The following is an 18,089-nucleotide window of genomic DNA, read 5'->3' as shown; positions in this document are numbered from 1 at the left end:
CTCCCTCTCCTTCCCTCCCCCTAGGCTCCTCCCTCCGCCTCTCCGCCTCCTCCAGCAGCTGATCCTCAGCTGCGGTCGCGCTTCCGCGGTGCGGGGCCCTTCCGCTGGTCGCCGGAGCTGGGAGAACGCGGGCGCCGGCTGCCCCTCCCCCGCGCGCCGCTGCCAAATGACCGCCGGCGGCGGCTGCTTCGCGCGTCTCTGGCGCGGTTGGCGCTGGACGGCGGCCTCGGTGCATCCCCGGCGCGCCGCACTCTGTGAAGTTGAACACGCATAACAACCAGAGTGGCGGCCGGGCTCCGGGCTCATACGCCTACCCCGGCGAGGTGGGACGCTGCCTGCAGGCCCAGCGTCGGGTGGGGGAAATGCGGCCCGAGGTGACGAAGAGGTGGAGGAAGGACTGCGGGGGCAGCCGCTCGGTCCTCGGCGCTCAGTTCGCCACCTCCTGGAGCGGCCAAGTGAGAACCTGGAGTTAGGACTGGACATTTGGAAGACGTCCGGGTCTATGTGTCAGTGCACCTGCCCCCCCCCCGGAAAAATTTAACACTACCCCACTACCCTTCTAGCCCTCAATTCAGTTTTATAATTCTCCCCCAAACCCTTTGGTTAAAACAAAAAAGATTGTTCAGGCAAAACTGTTCAGTCTGATAAGGCAACAGAGTGGTACATAGGGGAAGGAGCGAAGAGAGGGGTGAAAAGAGGCTGGAGTTGTAACTGTGTTAGAATGAATGCTTAGCCTGCTTGAAGCCAGGGTTAAATTTCCAGCTCTAATAACTCCTCACCCCCCCAAAAAAGAAGAAAATTGCCAAAATCAAATTGAGAAAGCCCACAGTCCTTTGGTTCCAGATGCATTTGCAAATCATAAGATGCATTACAGGAACATTGTAATCTCTTGTTTCTTTGATAGAACTGGGGTCAGAGGTCTTGAGTGTGGAGCCCTGAGGTTATACAGCTGTTAACCAACCAGCAGTTGCCTTACAGGCCAGAAGTAGCTGTCTTTCAGTAGCTTGTGAGTCACCAAGTTGACCCCAGTGAGGAAATTGGGTAAGTGCCCTGGAATTTTACCAGGTACAGTTGAAAGTCCCCCTTTTTAATGTACTTTTTCCTAGAAACTATCCTCTGTCATTTAGTGATAATTAGCTCCTAAAATAGGCAGGTGTCAGTTTTGCCCTTCTAATTCAGCAGGATTACATCCTTGGAACCAGATATGGTACAGAAATGATTGAATACAACTGCTGAAAGATGGCCTAAAGAAATTCTTTTTATTTATTTTTTTTATTTTTGAGACAGGGTCTCCCTGTAGCCCCAGCTGTCCTGGAACTCACTATGTAGACCAGGCTGGCCTTGTGGCCTTGAACTCATAAAGATCACACCCAGCCTAAAGAAATTCTTAAAGATGGGCTGAACATGGAAGAGGTTTGCCTATCATGCAAAATTACCATGTCTATTTGGTTTTTGCAAGTAGGTCATTTGAAAGTGCATATTTATGCCCCGGCATGGTGGTGCACACCTTTAATCCCAGCACTTGGGAGGGAGAGGTAGGGGGATCTCTGAGTTCAAGACCAGCCTGGGCTACATAGTGAGACAGCTGGGGCTACAGGGAGACCCTGTCTCAAAAAGACCAAAAACAAAAGAAAGTGCATATTCAAAACATATATTGCTAAACCTAATAGAAGGTCACCAAATCCAGAAATTTTAATAGACTATCAATCCCCTAAATAGGAAAGTATGTAACACTTTCTTTTAAAAAGTTTTATACTATGCATAGGGTGACTCATGCCCGTAATCTCTGCACGTTGGGTAGGGGTAGAGGCAAGAGCATAGGGAGTTCAAGATCATCCTCAACTTTGTAAGAAGTTCTAGGTCGGCCTGGGTTACAGGAGGCCCCGTTTCCAAACAACAAAAAAGGTGGTGTACACTTTTAATTCAGCTCGGCAGAGGCGGGCAGATCTCTATGAGATCAAGGGCAGCTGGGGCTACAGGGAGACCTGTCTACCCCCCCCAAAAAAGTTTTAGCCATTCATTTCAAAGCCATTTTCCATCTCATAGTTCTCTCTTGGCATACTCAACTACACATTAAAAGCAGGAGCCCTCTGGCTCCTTTGAATTAATAAGCCATCATTTATTCCTGCTTTATTTGCCTAAGGTTGGAGAAATGGGCACAGTAATAATGTATTTGAAGTAGCCTTTTCTGTGTCAATAATATGTAAGACACACCCTCTTGTCCCCTCTTCAGTACATACTCTTCTGCACAATTTTAAAAATGACTCTTTTTCCCCAATCCCTGGAAAAACTGTCCCATTTACCTCAGCCTAAAAATAGCTCAGGATCTGATCACATGGTAGCTCAATTCTAGGGCTTTGCTGGAAACTTCCTTAACTATTCAGTGACCAACCAGGGTAGAGATGTAGGACCACCCAGTCTTTAGTATCCTACTTCTATTCTGGACAGATTATTTTCTCTTTTTGGCAGTGCTAGAAATTGAACCTAGGGCCTTATGCATGCTAGGCAAGTTGTCTACCACTGGACGATAGCCCCAGCTTCTCTGGACTATCTTTCTTTCTATAAATAGCATTGTCAGAAAAAAAAACAAAACAGGGCATTCACTCAGTCGAATATGAATATCAGATGAGTGGTTGAATTATGGTTTAGTATGCTGCATGAATTTGGGATACACTTACACTAAAATACTTATTCATGTTTTATTTGAAATGCAAACTCATTGGGCATCCTGTATTTTTTATTTGCTAAATTAACAACCCTATCTACCAGGAGATTAAGCCCATATATATAACACACACACACACACACACACACACAAACACAAACACAAACACATATGCCTGGTGTGGTAGCACATGCCTTTAATCCCTGCATTCAGAAGGTAGAGGGGGACAGATCTCTGTGAGTTCAAGGCCAGCATGGTATACACAGTGAGTTCCAGGCCTCCTGGGGCTACATGGTAAGGTCCTGTTTCAAAACCAACAGCACCATAGAGAATGTAACATGGGCTAAGAGGTTGCTCAGTGGTTGGGAGCACTTGCTGCTCTTGCAGAGGATCCAGATTCAGTTCTCAGCTGATAACTGTCTTCTACCAGCACAGCTTGCATGTGGTACACTTAGATGCAGCCAAAACACTCATAAAATAAAAAATCTTTTTTAAAAAAGAATATAACATAATGGGCTGGTGAGATGGCTCACAACAGGCTAAAGGTGCTTGGCCACCTGATGATGTAAGCTTGAAACCCTGAGTTGGAAGGAAAGAACTAACTCCATTAAATTGTCCTCTGACTGCCACACACGAACAGGCAGGCAGATCTCTGAGTTTGAGGCCAGCCTGATCTACCTAGGGAGTTCCAGGCTGGTCAGAGCTATATAGAGCCTGTCTCAAAAAAAAAAAAAAAAAAAAGGCATATGCCTTTAGTCCCAGCACTCGGGAGGAAGAGGCAGGCAGATCTCTGTGAGTTCAAGGCCAACCTGGTCTACAGAGTTCCAGGCCAGCTGGGGCTACAGAGAAACTCTGTCTTAAAAAAGATTTAAAGAAAAAAAAAAGAGTTCAAGTATAGCCTAAAGTATATATAGAGACTGAGGAGTAGGAGAGGTAAAGGGGCGGGGAGGAAGAGGAGGAGCAGGAGCAGGAGGAGGAGTAGGTGGCAGCAAAGGAAAAAAGAAAATCAAGAAAGGGAGGAAAGAATTTTCTAATATTTTACCTTTCCAAGTGTTTGGTTCAAGTCACATATATTTTTTTGTTTGTACAAAGTCTCACACTCTAGGCTTGGAACTCACCATGTAGCCAATTTGTCATTCTCCTGCTTCAGCTTCCTAAGTGCTGGGATTATAGAAATGAATCACCATACCTATCTGTGCAATGCATGTTTCTTCATGATGAATGAAGATATCTGCCTTAAAAGAATCTTCATGAAGTGAAAGTGGGCAGAAATTCTCAATGGTCAGGATTATTCATTTGATATTTATTCAGTGGTATTTACCTATACTATTCCAAGCCAACCTTCTGGGTTTTGTATATTGAAGCTTTTCTTGGAAAAACTCATCATGAACCAGCTGCTTTATTTTTAATTTTAAGATTCAAAATAAATAACCTTTGGGGAGTGGTACAAAAAACTGTTTAAAAGAGTTAGTGTTGGGGCTGGAGAAATGGATCAGTGGTTAAGAACACTGGTTGTTCTTGCAGAAGACCCAGGTTCGAATCCCAGCACCCACATGGCAGCTAACAACTATCCGTAACTCCAGTTCCAGGGGATCAAACAGCCTCTTCTGTCTTCCAAGAGCATTGCACTACACAGGTGCACTTACCTACGTGCAGGCAATATATGCACACACATGAAATAAAAATAATAAAATGTATTTTTTAACTTCAAAAGAGTGTTTATTGCACCAAGGATGTAGCCATATAGCTAAGATTTCCTTTCCAGAGATGGTCTCATGGATGTATAATGTTCATTGAGCATCCTAAATACCAGTTAAAAATACAATTGGTCAGCTGGGCGTGGTATCGCACGCCTGTAATCCCAGCACTCAGGAGGCAGAGGCAGGCGGATCTCTGTGAGTTCGAGGCCAGCCTGGTCTACATAGTGAGTTTCAGGACAGCTGAGGCTACAGGGAGACCCTGTCTCAAAAAGACAAAAAAAAAAAAAAAAAAAAAAAAAACAATTGGTCAGTGCCACTCCCCAAAGTCAAATATGACCAAGAGAAGCTATGTTACAGCTGGGCATGGTGGTGCATGCCTTTAATCCCAGCACTCGGGAGGCAGAGGCATGCCATCTCTGAGTTCCAGGCAGCCAGGGCTACAGGAAGACCCTGTCTTAAAAGGACCAAAAATAAAAAGGAAAAAAAAAAAAAGGTTCATGTTACATGTTAAATGTATATTGTTTCCATGGCATCAGAGATCATCAAGGATAGTTCCTGGAATCTAAACTGACCACCGTATGTTTAAAATGTGTTCTATATGGACTCAGAACATAAAAAGAATCAGCATCTTGACTACAGATACTTCAGTTGGAGCTGGTTGTGTAGTTGTGTACCTGGCTAGCTATGTGCTTCCCAGAAGGTAATAATTATTCAAATCACAAAAGGATAAAGCCCAGGTGATTCTCAAAAGTCACTTTTTCAGAGCCAGACATGGTAACACAGCTTTAATTCCAGAGTTTGGGAGGTGGGAGCAGGAAGATCAGGAATTTAAGGGTGATCCTCATACAGAGCCCCAGGCAAGCCTGGGCTATAGGAATTCCTATTTCAAAAACCAGAAAAGAGAAAGATTACAGAGGGAGAAGGAGGGAAGGAGAGGAGAGGGAAGGAAAGAGAAAAGGAGAGAAGAAAGGAAGGAGGAGAGAGAGAGAGTGAGACAGAAAGAGGCACACATACATAGATAGAGACAGAGACAGAAATCCTTAGCATATACCTATGGCTCTGGTTGTTAGATCAATGAAATTGTCTGGAAAGACCCTGTTCAAAATTCTTTCACATTAGGTCCAAACTCCTTTACCTGCCTATCACATCCCTACATACTGACTCTACTGCATCTAGAGTTAGATTTCCTATGGTTCCTCACTACACACTCACCAGGAAGGCGGATGGTGACTATTTTTCTCCAAAAAATATGTCTGTTTTCACACTATTCTCTGGGTATTGCTTTATAGCCCAGGCCACCTCTAACCTTCTGTCTTCCTACCTGCATCTCCTGAGTGGTGTATCAATTAATTTCTGATACTATCTACTGATATTGGGTCCCATAGGTGAAGGACCCACAAGTAAATATAAGATTACAATGTTAAAACCACCTAACTAGTTAAAAATTAATTGAAAAAAAATATCGCATTTTTCAGATGAGGAAAATAACTGTTTCAGCACAGAAAAATGTGCAATGTTTTCATTTCCACAAACATTGAGTGGAGTTCTGATGGTAAATAAATGGATTCTATTAGCCTTTGGATCATGCCTAACTTATAGATCAGAATGTTAGCTATTATGATGATACCAAGATAGAGGGACATTAAGGTAAGAGAATCTCATTAGAGACATTAAGGAGAGCTATGATCTGTAGGAAGAATGGCTGTGGAGAATGTTCACAAGCAAAGGTAAGAGCATATGCAAATCCCTGGGGAATGGGGAACTAGAAGAGGCTGCTGTGGCTGATACCCAGGGGTGGGCTTTGCTAGCAGATGGTCATACTGTTTAGACAGCTTCTAAATTCTGCAAGGCCCTGGCCATGTGAAGCATTTTAATCACTAAGAGTCACTGAAACATACTTAGATATTTAATAAGACTATTTTGCTACTTTGAAAAGAAAGATTGGAGGCTAAGACGGTTTCAGTAGACGATTAGGAAGCTTTAGTACAAAGGAGAAGATGGTAGTTTGAATATGACTAAGGACAGTGGAGTTTCAGAATGTAAGAGTTTAAGAGTTTTTGCTTGGTTGGTTGGTTGGTTGTTATTTTATTTGTATTTATTTGTATGTTATTTGTTTTAGTAATTCATTTTGTGGTTTTTTTTGTTTTTGTTTGGTTAGTTGTTTTTGTTTTGTTTTGTTTAAAACACGATCTCATGTAACCCAGGCTGGCCTCCAACTTACTATATAAGTAGCCAAGAATAACTTTGAACTCCTGATCCTCCTGTCTACAGTGCTGATTCTCCTCCCTACATCACTGATCCTTCTGCCTACATGTTGTAATGCTAGGATTACAAGCCTGTGCCCTATGTCCATATTTTATGTGGGACTAAGGATCTAACTGAGGGCTTTACACATGCTGTGCAAGCAATTTACCAATTGATTCCCAAGTCCTTTTTTGTTTTGTTTTTGTTCTTTGGAGACAGAGTCTCACAATGTAGGCATAGCTGGCCTGGAACTTGCAATGTAGACCAAACTGGCCTCAAATTCACAGAGATTCTCCTGCATCTGCCTCCCACGTGCTGGAATTAAAGGCATGTGCAACCATGCCCTGTTAGCCAGCACTTTTTTAACTTTAATTTTGAGTCAAGGTCTTACTAAGTTACCCAGGTTAACCCTGAAGTCACTCTGGAGCCCAAGTAGATTATCTTCCTGCCTCAGCCTCCTGAGTAGCTGGAATTACAGGCCTGTGTCACCATGCCCAGCTATTAATTTGGACAAGCCTCATAATAATACAAAGGATCTAGACTGGGTATGGTAGCACATGCCCATAAACCAAGCACTTGGGAGATAGAGGCAGAAGGACCAGGAGTTTAAAGTCGTCATCCTTTGTTACATAGGAAGTTTGAAGCCAACCTGGGCTTCATAAGAGCTTGTCTCCCTCCCTCCCTCCCTCCCTCTGCCCTAAAACTAAAACAACAAACAAACAAAATATGTAAAGAATCCAAATAGAGAGTGTGGTGGCACACACCTTTAATCCCAGCACTACAAGGAGACCCTGTCTCAAAAAGATGGAAAAAAAGACCAAAAAAAAAAAAAAAGAATCTAAATAGAGCTAGAAAAATGGTTCCACAATTAAGAGTGCTTGATCTTCTTCCAGAGGACTGGAGTTTAGTTCTCAGCACCCATATTGTATAGCTCACAACTGCCTGTAACTCTAGTTCCAGAGGGTCTGACACCCTCTTCTGGCCTCTGCAGGCACCTTCATGCATGTACAGATACACACAAATACACGTCAATTTTTTTTAAGTCATAGCATAAAGGACTCAAACATTAGTACAGTTGTCTGTACTTACTCAATGATGAAATCGATTTTTCAGTCCCATTCACTAATTTTGAATTGAAATTTAAGTCATGGGTTTATCTTCTATATAAATTTTAAATTAGAACATATTAAATTGATTGGGAGGCAGAGGCAGGCAAATCTCTGTGAGTTTGAAGCCAGCATGGTCTACATAGTGAGTTCCAGGCCATCTGGGGCTACAAGGAGACCCTGTCTCAAAAAGACCAAAAAAAAAAAACATATTAAGAGGCCAGCCTGGTCCACATAGTGAGTTCCAGGACAGCTGGGACTACAAGGAGACCCTGTCTCAAAAAGACCAAAAAAAAAAACATATTAAATTAATATAAGTATATATAGTGTGTATGTATATATGCTATTCTATACAATGTTAGCTTTCTGTCACTATAACAAATACCTAAGGTAATTTTTTAAAAAGTATTTATTTTTATGTATATGAGTGTTTTATCTGTATGTATGTAAGCTACCTGTGGTGTGAAATGCCTGCAGAGTTCAGAAAAGGGTATTGGATTCCCTAGAACTGGAGTTACTGATGGTTGTGGGTACTGGGGACTGAACCTTGATTCTCTGCAAGAGCAGCCTGCACTCTTAACCACTGAGCCATCGCTCCAGCCCTAAGGTAATAGTTTAAAGAGAAAATATTTATTTGGGGAATTGAGGATGTAGCTCAGTTGGTAAAGTGCTGCTTGAAGCTCTGAGTTTGATCCTCAATACCTAATATACTGGGTATGGTAGTATACACCTGCAATCCCAATATTTGGGAGGTAGAAGCAGGTACATCAGAAGTTCAAAGTAATCCTGAGCTATATACTAACCTAGTGAGCCCAAGGCCAATCCAGGTACATGAGACCCTGTCTTGAAAAAAAATATATGTTGGTTCACAGTTTTACAGGTTTCAGTCTATGATTGAACATCATGTTACAGCATATGATCAGCCTCTGGCTGGAAAGTAAAGAAGAGAGGACAAAGAATGAGTTGGGATCCCATGAACCCCTTCAAGAGTATTCCCCACTGACTTTAAGACCACCTATTAGGCCCCACTTCTTAAAGTTTCCAAAACCTCTGGATATTGCCACACTAAAGAACAAAGCCTTTGACATATGGGTCTTTGCAGGAACACTTAAGACCTAAATGCAGCATCTCTTTCAGCAGCTTTGGTTGGGTAGTCTTGTATGTAGTCCTGGCTGCTGGCTGGCCTGGAACTCACTATGTTTTTTTTTTCTGTTAGTATTGGATATTGAAACTAGGGCCTCCAACATAGTAGTCAGGTGCCTTACTACTGAGCTATAGCCTCAAACTTTTTTTTAATGTTAATTTTGTGAATAGTTTCTCTTTTTAAAATACTTTATTGTTTTTATTGTATGTGTATGAGTGTATTGCCTGCATGTGTGTGAGTGCACCCATGTTGTGCAATGCCGTGGAGGTCAGAAGAAGGCATCCGATTCCCCTGGAACTGGAGTTAAGGATGGTTTGTAGCTGCCATGTGGGTGCTGGGAATTGAACCCAGGTCCTCTGCAAGAGCAGTCAGTGCTCTTAACTGCTGAGCCATCTCTCCAGCCCCAGTTTCTCTTTTTAAATTTAATTTATTATTATTGTGTGTGTGTGTGTGTGTGTGTGTGTTACATGCAAGTACACATGTGGAGGTCAGAGAATGACTTTCAGGAGTCAGTTCTCTCTCTCTACCTTGTTGCAGCAGTGTCTTGTCTCTGCTGCACTTTGTACTCCAGGCTAGCTGGCATATGTGCTTCCGTGTGACTCCCTGTTTCTCACTGTAGCTGTGTTGGGATTACAGATGTGTGCTACCACATCTTCCTTTTTTTTTTTTTTAAAGAGTGGATATTAGAGATTAGACTTCAGCCTCAAACTCTTGATACTCCCAGGTCTGCCTACCAAGTAAGCCATCACTCCCTGCTCTGGTGCTGGGGATCCACCCAGGACCTTGAGCATGCAAGGCAGGTACTCTATCATTGAACCATACATCAGCTCCAAATATAACCATTTGAAAATTGTAATTATGGGACTGGAGAAGTGGCTTAGAGGTTAAGAACACTCTGTTTTCTTACAGAGGACCTGGGTTTGAGTCCCAGCAAACACATGGTAGTTCACAACCATATGTAATTCTAGTTCTAGGAGCTCTGACAACCTCTTCTGGCCTCTGTAGGCACCAGGCATACACATAGTGCACATACATACATGCAGGCGATGCACTCATACACATAAAATTTATTTTAAATTAGATCTTTAAAAAATTCTTATTGTGGGGGCTGGAGAGATGGTTCACTGTTAAGAACACCAGCTGCTCTGGCAGAGGACTTGGGTTCGATTCCTAGTACCTACAAGGTGACTAACAACCATCCAGTAACTTCAGTTTTAGGGAATCTAATGTCCTTTTCTGACTCTGTGGACATTGAGTGACACCGTGCACTTACACACATGCAGGCAATATACTTATATACATAAAATTAAAATAATAAATAAACGCCAGGCATGGTGGTGCACGCCTTTAATCCCAGCACTTGGGAGGCAGAGGTAAGTGGATCTCTGTGAGTTCAAGGCCAGCCTGGTCCTCATAGTGAGTTCCAGGGCAGCTGGGGCTACAGGGAGACCCTGTCTCAAAAAGACCAAAAAACAAAAACAAAGAAATAATAATAATAAATAAAATACTTTATAAAAAATAATTGTACAGGGTTATGGGCCAGGCATAGTGCCACATGCCTTTAGTCCCAGCACTCAGGAGGTAGAGGCAGGCAGATCTTCGTGAGCTCAAGGCCAGCCTGGGGCTACAGAAAGTGATTTGATTTCCAGGCCAGCCTGGGGCTACAGAAAGTGATTTGATTTCCAGGCCAGCTGGGGCTACAGAAAGACCCTGTTGCAAAAAAGAAAAAAACAAAAAGACAAAACCAAAAAAACCCCACAAGAATAAGTGATATAAGCAGGCATAGTGGTGTACACCTTTAATTCCAGCACTCAGGAGGCAGAGGCACGCAGATCTTTATGAATTTAAGGCCATCCTGATCTACATAGCAAGTTTCAGGCCAACCAGAGCTACATAATGAGATCTTATCTCAAAAAAGTGGTACGTATATAATGTTTTTGTTTTGTTGATTTTGGGGTAGTATTGAGACAGGGCCTCACTCTGTAGGCCAGGTTGACCTGGAACTCACTATGAAGCCCAGGTTGGCCTCAAAAGTGTGAGCCACCATGCCTTGGGGCATATTTGTATGTTTTGTTTGTCAAAAAAAAAATCATACCATAGTGAGGTGTGGTGACTAATATATGTGATCCCAGCACTACAGAGATGAAGACAGGAGTATTGTTAAGGGCAGTGTGGTCTATATGGTATGTTTTAGACCAGCCAGGGCTACACAGAGAAACCCTATTTCAAAAATAAATAAATAGGGCTGGATAGATGGCTCATCAGTTAAGAGCACTGGTTGTTCTTATAGAAGACCCAGATTCTTCTCCCAGCACCCATGTGGTTGGTATCTAACAACCCTCTAACTCCAGTGCCAGGGAATCCGATGTCCTCTTCTGGCTTCTGTGGGTATTATACACATGTGGTACATTCAGATACAAGTAGACAAAATACACACATATGAAAAAAAACTAAGAAAATAAATATTATAGCATAATGGAAATACTCCTAAATATCATTTTCAAAATACACTTTGAAACAGCTTTCAAAAAGCAGTTGTTTTCTCACTTGTCAAAATATCAACCCTACATTGGAATAGAATTTTAAAATATTGTTTCTTAGTTCTGCGAAGTAGCACATAACTGACAACCACCTTATTATCATAGAAAAAGTCAGCAGACCTAATGCCTGGCTTTTTATAAAAGTGCAAGTTATTTATAGATTATGACAACTACTTTAATACGCTGACAAGAAACACTGAACGAAGCCCTGAGTGGGGCCAGATCCCTTCATGATCAATCAACATCTCATCATAGATGACAATAAAGATCCTGTTATGGAAGAGTCCTGTTTCTATAAAAATCAATGGATTAACATCATTCCTTCACCCTGAAAGATATAACATAGGGAACATGCCATCTGTACTGTGGAACTACTATGTCTCTCTAGAGGCACCACAAACCACAATGACTGTCCAGACAAATTAGGGATGCTAACATCTTTCTGTATATTAGCAAATTTTTTTTGTTTTTGTTTTTTGGAGACAGGGTCTCCCTGCAGCCCCAGCAACTCACTTTGTAGAACACCCTGGCCTCAAACTCACAGAGATCTACCTGCCTCTGCCTCCCAAGTGCTGGGATAAAGGCTAGCACCACCACACCTACAATGCCCCATCTTTCACTAGAAAGATTTAGTAAGGGTATGAAATCAACTTAGTTGTGATTCTGAGACCTGTGTAACTGAATTCTGTGTTTGATTTTTCAAAAAGATTCATTGGCAGCTGGGTGTGGTGGCGCTCCCATAGGGAGCCCCAGGCCAGCTGAGGCTACAGTAAGACCCTGTCTCCAAAAAAAAAAAAAAAAAAAAAAAAAAAAGAAAGAAAAAAAATAGATTCATTGCCAGAGACAGAGACAGAAAATTAGGAATTCTCTTAGGCCTGCCATAGAAGTGTTTGTTTTCTATGACTTGAACTGAATGCTTGAACTTTTCATTGCTTCACTGTGTTTAAGTAAAGCCACCTCCAACCTATAGTTGTAGGCACCACAGGCACCATTATCAATCAAATGGTGTGCCGAAGTACTTGATTTTATAGACACATAAACACAATTGATGATTTGTGATGCCAGTATATTCCATTTCACATTGACAAGTTAATACCACACTTGAGTTTAAGGATATGAGTAAATCAACTTGAAATATCAATTTGAAATATAGGGTTGGGGTATATAGATCAGCAGTGGAGGGCTTGCTAGCTTGCCCTGGATTTAATCCCAGTACACACACACACACACACAGAGGCACAGAGAGACAGAAGGAGACATAGAAAGATTGAGAGACAGAGAAAACATATAGACAGAGTTGTTGATGATATCATAGGTAATGGAGAAATGAAAAGAGAGTAACTAAGAAATAAATGGGAGGCTGGGCGTGGTGGCGCACCCCTTTAATCCCAGCAGAGGCAGGTGGATCTTTGTGAGTTCAAGGCCAGCCTGGTCTGCATAGGGAGTTCCAGGCTAGCTGGGGCTACAGAGAGACCCTGTCTCAAAAAGAAAAAAAAAAGGAAAAGAAAGAAATAGGTGGGGGCCCAGTGAGATGGCTCAGTAGGTAAACACACTTGCCTCCAGGGTTGATGACCTGAGTTCAAACCTCAGAACCCACAAGGTAAGAGGAAAGAACTTATTCCCACAAGCTATCTTCTGACCTTCACATGTACACTATGGCATGCATACCCCATCCACAGTAAATGAATGTAAAATAAATAGGTGGGAGCTGGAGAGATGGCTCAGTGGTTAAGAGTACATACTGCTCTTGCAAAGGACTCTAGTTTGGTAACTAGCACCCACATCAGGTAGCTCACAACTGCCTATAACTCAAGCTTTAGAGGTATCTGACAAGTGCACTCCTGTGCACATACCCCCCTCCATACACACACATACACACACATAATTAAAAATAAAATAAAATAAATAAATGAAGGACTGGAAAGATAGCTCAGCAGTTCTGAATGTGTATTGCTCTTGCAGAGGACAGGGTTCAGCTCCCAGCACCTGTATCAACTGCCTATAACTCCTGCTCTAAGGGACCTGACACCTTCTTGGCCTCCTTGGGCACCAGCACCCACCCGTACATACCTACGCATATATACATAATTAAAAAAATTTTTTTGGTCTTTTTTTGAGACAGGATCTTTCTGTAACCCCAGCTGGTCTGGAACTCAGAGATCAGCCTGCCTCTGCCTCCTGAGTGCTGCGATTAAAGGTGAGGGCCACAACGCCCAGCTAAATAAAATCTTTTTTAAAAAGAAATAAATGAGCCAGGCATGGTGGCACACGCCTTTAATCCCAGCACTTGGGAGGCAGAGGCAGGCGGATCTCTGTGAGTTCAAGACCAGCCTGGTCTACATAGTGAGTTCCAGGACAGCTAGGGCTACAGGGAGACCCTGTCTCAAAATAACCAAAAAAAAAGAAAGAAATGGGAAAACAGAAGGTTCAAGTTAGATTACTGAGACCAAACAACTTCAAGAGGAGCGTTAGGGGGCTGGAGAGATGGCTCAGTGGTTAAGAGCACTGGCTGTTCTTGCAGAAGACCCAGGTTCGAATCCCAGCACCCATGTGGCAGTTAACAACTGTCTGAAACTCCAGTTCCAGGGATCTGACGGCCTCTTCTGTCCTTCTCAGGCATTGCACAACATGGGTGCACCTACCTACTTGCAGGCAACACACACATACACATAAAATAAAAATAATAAATAAAATTATTTTTAAAAAAACAGGAGCCTTAGATAGCTGGAGCCCAGACCCTGAGAAGAACATGATGTCCTATTTACAGGGTACCCCAGGAGCTCAGAAGGGGCTCCTTGCATTGCTGTGATCCCTAAGGAAGGTTGCTGGATGACAGGTGTATCTCAGAGGGAATGTGATGACGTTTGTTCTGAGACTGCAGAGAAGTCCAGAGCTGGAACCAACTGTGGCTGCTGGCAAGGAGAGCTGTTGCCTCGGTGACACTAACAGAAACAGGAAGCAACTACAGGGAGCAAGGCCCTTCACCCTCCTTATCCTTCAGATCTCCCAGTGTTGGCAGAACCTAACAGAGATCCAGCAGCAAAGGAAAACTGTGGACACAGAGATCCAGGTCCAGCTCCACACAGCAGACCTGGGAAGTTGCCTTTGATGTGGAGCAATGATTTCCTTGCAACCGCAGAGGTCCAGGCAGAAGGACTGCACATTTGAGGCCAGCCTGAGCTACACAATGAAACCCTGTCTCAAAAGAAAAAAATACGGGCTGGAGAGATGGCTCAGTGATTAAGAGTACTGGCTGTTGTTGTTGCAGAAGACCTGGGTTTTATTCCCAGCATTCACATGATGGCTAACAACCATGCATAACTCCAGTTCCAGGGGATCCAGGATACAATACCCTCTTCTGTCCTCTATGGGCACTGCACAACACAGATGCATTTACATACATGCAGCCATAACACTCAAACACATAAAATAAATTTAGAAAATCAGTTGGGGAATTCTTTAAAAAAATAATAAATAAAAGGTCAAGAAGAGACAATTTGGACATTTCTGTTTTTTGTTTGTTCTGAGACAGAGTCTCATTATGTAGCCCTATCTAGCCTCAAAGTTACAAGAGATTCCAGAGATCTGCCTGCCTTGGCCTCTAAAGGACTGGAATTAAAGGCATGTGCCACACCCACTTGCTTTTTTTTTTTTTAAAGAGGGTCTCTTGTAGCCCAGGCTAGCCTAGAACTCCCTATGTAGTCAAGGATGACCTTGAACTCCCAATCCTCCACCCTGCCTTGTTTTAATATCTAGATGAATAGTGGAGGGAGTAGGGTTCAATGTATACGATGTAAACAGAGGCTAGTTCAGAGCATAAGGAAAGATTTGCTGGGGTTGATCAATTTAATTTGAGAAGCTTAGTATCTAATACAGTACAACTGAAGCTATAGTCTCTTGACCAGCCAATCTGCAATTTTTTAAAAAACTACACGCATATGTGTGTGTGTCAACTTTCTGTCACTATGAGAAAATACTTGAGATAATAATGATAAAGTTTATCTTTTTATTTATTATATTTTACTATATTTAATGTGTATTTATGAGTGTATTGCCTGTGTGTGTGTGTAAGTGCACCTGTGTCTGGCAATGCCTATGTAGATGAGAAGAGGGTGTCAGATCCTTTGGAACTAGAATTACAGACAGTTGTTAGCTGCCCTGTGGGTGCTGAGAATTGAACCTGTATCCTCTGGAAAAGCAGTCAGTGCTCTTAACCCCTGATCAGGCCTTCTCTCCAGCCCCTATAGTTTATTTTTACCTATGCATGATGACTTCCATCTGTAATCTCAGAATGTGGAGAGGCTGAGGCAGGGGGACTACTGTGAGTTTGAGGCTACCCTGGGCTACGGAGTGAATTCCAGTCAAGCCTGGGGCTCAGAGTGGGCCTCTGTCTCAAAAACAAAACAAAAAGCAATCAACAACAAACCAACAGAAAAGTCTATTTTAGTTCATAGTGTCAGAAGTGTCAGTTTAATCTTAGTCCTGTGGACTTTTCAGTGAGGTGGTGTCTCATGGCAGGGAGCATGTGTCAGACGAAGCCTGTTTTACCTCATGACAGCTGGGAGGAGAGAGGGGGAAGAGGCAGGAGTCCCACTGTTCCCTTCAAGGGATGCCACCAACAGTCTAACTTCCATTCACTAGGCCCCATCTCTTAAGGGTTTGATCTCAGCACCAGGCTAAGGACCAAGCATTCTGTGTATGAGTATTTTGCCTTCATGTATGTAAGTGCACTTGTGTATGTAATGTCAGTGGAGGCCAGAAGAGGGCAGTGGATCCCCTGCAACTGGCGTTACTGATGTTTGTTAGCTGTCATGTGGGTGCTGGGAACCAATCCAGAACCTCTGCAAGAGTAGTCAATGCTCTTAACTGCTGAGCCATCTCTCCAGCCCCTCAACAGTTTTGTGGAAGATTTTCTCATTTTGATCAGTGCTGGTATAATAATCATTTAGAAGATCACCTTTGGACTGGAGATTTAGGAGTCATCATCCTGTAAAAGAAAGCAAGTCCAAATGTGAACTAGGTACAATCATTTTGCATGATGTAATTGGCAAGTTTCTTCTAGGAAGAAATTAGAATTTCCCATAAAATCTATATACAAATTTCTAATAACTGATGGGATTGAAATTTCTAGGAAACTAGTCAATTATTCACGTCTTTCGGTTAAGAGTGTGGTGATTTTTGGGGGGGTCTCTTTTTGAGACAGGGTCTCCTGTAGCCCCAGCTGGCCTGGAACTTACTATGTAGACCAGGCTGGCTTTGAAACTCACAGAGATTCTCCTGCCTCTGCCTCCACCATGCCTGGCAGGTATGGTGATTTTTTTTAATATTGTATTTATTATTTTTATTTTATTTAAAAAATATTTTATTTATTATGTGTATGTGTGTATTGCCTGCATTTATGGAAGTGCACCCATGTCATGCTATGCTGCGGAGGTCAGAAGAGGATGTTGGATCCCCTAGAACTGGAGTTATGGACAGCTGTTAGCTGCCACATGGGTGCTGGGATCTGAACCTGGGTCTTCTGCAAGAACACTGAGTGTTCTTAACCGCTGAGCCATCTTTCCAGCCCCATATTATTTTTATTTTTTGTGTATGAGTGTATTGCCTGCATGTATGTAAGTGCACCCATGTCGTGCAATGCCCATGGAGGTCAGAAAAGAGCATCAGATCCCTTGGAGCTGGAGTTACAGACAGTTGTTAGCTGCCATATGGGTACTGGGAAGCGAATCCCCAGGTCTTCTGCAAGAGCACCCAGTGCTCTTAACTGCTGAGCCATCTCTCCAGCCCCCTAGTGTGGTGACATTAACCATGTATTCTTTTCCTTTTTGTATCTAATATAATAAGAAAGTAGTTGATCCATTTCCTAAGAAAGAAGAGTATGAGATGAAGGCTCTGGCTATGTTCAATATTGGAAAACAAGTCACAGAGACTAAAGGAACCAAAATTGTGTCCAGTGGCCTCAGAGGTTATGGGTTTGAGGTGAGCCTTCCTGACGATGAAGTTACATTTAGAAAATTCAAGCTAATAACTGAGGATGTTTAGGGCAAAAGCTGTCTAACTTCCATGGTGTGGATCTTGTATGTGTTCCTGGGACAAAATGTATTCCATGGTCAAAAAGAGCAGACCATGATGGAAGCCCAGGTGGATGTTGAGACAACCAATGATTATTCGCTTTGTATGTTGTATCTTGGTCTTACTAAAAACCCACACCAAGCAGACGTGAAAGACGTATGGACAGCACCATCTGGTCTATCAGATCAGGAAGACAATGGAGATCATGACCCCAGAGGCACAAATAACTTGAAACAAGTGGTTAATAAACTGATTCCAGACAGCACTGGGGAAGACAGAGTAAAGACTCACCAGTGTATTTATACTCTTCACGATGTCTTTGTTAGAAAAGTAAAAATGCTGAAGAAGCCCGAGTTTGAATTGGCAAAGTCATGGAGCTTCATGATGATGGTGGTAGTTCTGGAAAAATTACTTGTTGTGAGATAGAATCTAAAGTTGAATGAGCTGAGGCTAGGAAACACCAGTCCAAGAATCTGTTTAAAATTCACAGTTTTGCAGGGCATGGTAGTATATGCCTTTAATCCCAGCACTGGAGAAACAGGCAGGCAGATCTCTGTGAGTTTGAGACCAGCTTGGTCTACATAGAAAGTTCTAGGCCAGCCAGGACTGCATAGACCT

At 42.6% G+C, this 18,089-nt stretch overlaps 1 pseudogene; it reads left to right on the top strand.

The window, feature by feature from the left end:
- Positions 1-362: 362 nt before the first annotated feature.
- On the top strand, positions 363-17,952 carry LOC115072478 (annotated as a pseudogene).
- The last annotated feature ends 137 nt before the right edge of the window (positions 17,953-18,089 follow it).

The sequence above is a fragment of the Nannospalax galili genome, unplaced genomic scaffold, assembly GCF_000622305.1.
Source record: "Nannospalax galili isolate Female #2095 unplaced genomic scaffold, S.galili_v1.0 scaffold42, whole genome shotgun sequence".
NCBI classification, from domain to species: domain Eukaryota; kingdom Metazoa; phylum Chordata; class Mammalia; order Rodentia; family Spalacidae; genus Nannospalax; species Nannospalax galili.
Note: the sequence above shows the minus strand (reverse complement) of the source record. Positions and strands in the feature narration are given on the sequence as shown.